Source organism: Petaurus breviceps, unplaced genomic scaffold (genome assembly GCF_028583685.1).
Source record: "Petaurus breviceps papuanus isolate PSGF00001 unplaced genomic scaffold, PetGlider_PUasm1.0 319, whole genome shotgun sequence".
NCBI lineage: Eukaryota > Metazoa > Chordata > Mammalia > Diprotodontia > Petauridae > Petaurus > Petaurus breviceps.
Window position 1 is genome coordinate 42,495 of NW_027186082.1, and position 2,769 is coordinate 45,263.

A 2,769-nucleotide genomic window follows, 5' to 3' on the forward strand; every position below is an offset into this window, starting at 1 on the left:
GAAAGGAACACCTCTCGTTACCTATTTTGAATCCTCTCTTATGTACTGCACACGACAAACCTTTTTTCCCCCTAACTTTGTATTAGAGTACAAATGTTTAAGTTTATGATAAGTTTTTGTTTTGTTTCTCTATTGTGTATTTGTGTTCTGGCATTTGAGTGTAAAATAAAATGAAAAAGAAAAAAATAAATGTAAGCACATTTCCCTTAAGATTTGGGTTCTGTCTCTTGGAATATGTCTCTTAATCTTTCTGTCTCCCTCTCTCTTTCTCACTTGGATTATCCATGTGTGTTAGGAAACTGACTTAATAATGAGACTGACAATCCAAGGAATGGTAATTATGAAAACAGCCATTATTTCCATAGTGATTTAATGTTTGCAACGCATTTAACAAATAGTGGTTAATTAAGCCCTCACCTCAAGTCTGGGAGGTAGATGCCTTATTATCCATTCTACAGATGGGGAAACTCATGTAGGATTAGGTTACATGATTTACCCAGGACATACAACTAGGAAATATCAGAGGCTGAATTGGAATTTAAGCCTTGTGGTTCCAAGTACAGCAAGTCATTCACCATGTCACCTAGCCCCTTAAAGAAAACATTACAGAAATTAATGTCCAACAGGTACCCAAACCTTTAAAGAAGGAATTTTTCTGCCTGCAAACAACAGCACACAAACTGAGTAGCAATTAATGGGAGAACGGCTAAAGAAATGAAATCTATGAATTTCACAAAATGTTGAGGAGGGATGACAAACATCAGGATTTCAGAGAATAAAATCATTATCTGCAGAGAGTTTTATGTACAGGATGGAATTTGGGGATATTTAATGAGGTCTCTTTTGTGGGGAGGTCCAATGAAGTCTGTGCTGCAGCAGGAAACCTTCCCTTTGTAATTAGATCCCAACATTTTGTATCCAGCATGATTTCTCCAAAATACAGATGGAGCAGGAGCTCTATGAAAAGACCTTCCGACATCCATTGTTTTATCCACCTTCATTCCAGCAGAAATAAGGTTGTCTACAGATTCCTCTCCTCCAGAGAAAAGCATGCCACCCTAGCCTCTATAGGCACATTTGTAAGGCTTCTCTCCACAGCGAAACCTCTGATAGAAAGTAAGAGATGGGGCAGCTAGGTAGTGCAGTGGCCCTGGAGTCAGGAGGACCTGAGTTCAAATTTGACCTAAGACACTTGACACTTACTAGCCGTGTGACCTTGGGCAAGTCACTTAACCCCAAATGCCCAGCCTTCCCTCCTCCTCCCAAAAAAAAGAAAATAAGAGATGATCTCTAGCCGAAAGCCTTCCCACACTGAAACCACAGGGAACAAATGCTCCTTGGAATGGTTTCTCTAATTCTGAAAAAACTATGAACTTCATCTGAATGCTTTTTATTATTCATGACAATGATGGGAAAATAGGGAGATGGGAAATAGACCATGATTGCTGCCTGAAGGCATCACCAGTTTTGATTGTATTCACAAGATTTCTCCCAAGTACAGAACCTGTTGTTACATATGTTAAGAATGGTTAACTAAAAGCTCTGCCACATTCAGGACACTCAGGAAGTTTTTCTCCAGTGGAGATTCTCTGATGTTTAGTAAAATCTGAAGTCAGTGTGAAATCATTCCACATTTACTACAAAAGAATTCTCTTCAGAATCAATTTTTTGATGTCTAACAATTCTGGAACTCTGTGTGAAAGAGTTTCCACAGAAATTACATTCTCAGATTTCTCCTCAGTGTGAATTCTCTGGTGTAAGGCAACATGGCAGCTCTTTCCACATTTATTATATTCAAAATGTCTCTCTAAAGTCTGGATATTCTGGGAAATAACAAGAATGGAGAAGTATCTGAAAGTCTTTCCACACTGGTTACATTCAAAAAAGTTCTACTCCACTGTGGATTCTCTGATGGGTGGGGGAGGAAGACTGCTGCACTGTGAAAGCCTTTCCACATTGATTATATTCATAAAGTTTCTACTGAGTATGGATTCTCTGATGGTCAGCAAGATAGGAGCTTTTTCTGAAAGCCTTTCCATGCTGATTACATTCATGTTTCCTTCCACTGCAGATGGTCTGAGGGGAAGAAAGTCCCTGTCTTGTTGTGAAAGCCTTTCAACACTGATAGCATTCATAAGATTTCTCTCCAGTGTGGATTCTCTGATGTGCAACAAGATAGTTACTCAATAAGAATGCCTTTCCGCACTGATTACATTCAAAAAGTTTCTCTTCAGTATGAATTCTCTGATGGTCAGTAAAATGGGAGCTCATACTGAAAGTTTTTCCACATTGATTATATTCATAAGGTTTCTACCCACTGTGGATTCTCTGATGTACAGCAAGACTGGAGAGCTGTGTGAAAGCCTTTCCACAAAGATTACATTCATAAGGCTTTTCCCCAGTGTGGATTCTCAGATGTGCAGCAAGATGTGAGTTCTTTCTGAAAGTGTTTCCGCACTGATTACATTCATAAGGCTTTTCTCCAGTGTGGACTCTCTGATGGGTAGAAAGATCAGACCTCTGTGTGAAAGCCTTTCCACATTGATTACATTCATAAGGCTTCTCTCCAGTATGAATTCTCTGATGGGGAGTAAGACTCTGCCGTGTTGTGAAAGTCTTTCCACACTGATTGCATTCATAAGGTTTCTCTCCAGTGTGGATTCTCTGATGTACAGCAAGATAGTTCCTCAATGAGAATGACTTTCCACATTGATTACATTCATAAGGCTTCTCTCCACTGTGGATTCTCTGATGTGTAGCAAGATAGGT

General features: G+C 39.4%; 1 pseudogene; it reads right to left on the reverse strand.

Moving 5' to 3' along the window:
• Nucleotides 1-1,378: 1,378 nt before the first annotated feature.
• LOC138167893 (zinc finger protein 665-like) overlaps nt 1,379-2,769 on the reverse strand; it is a 19,264-nt pseudogene continuing 17,873 nt past the window's right edge.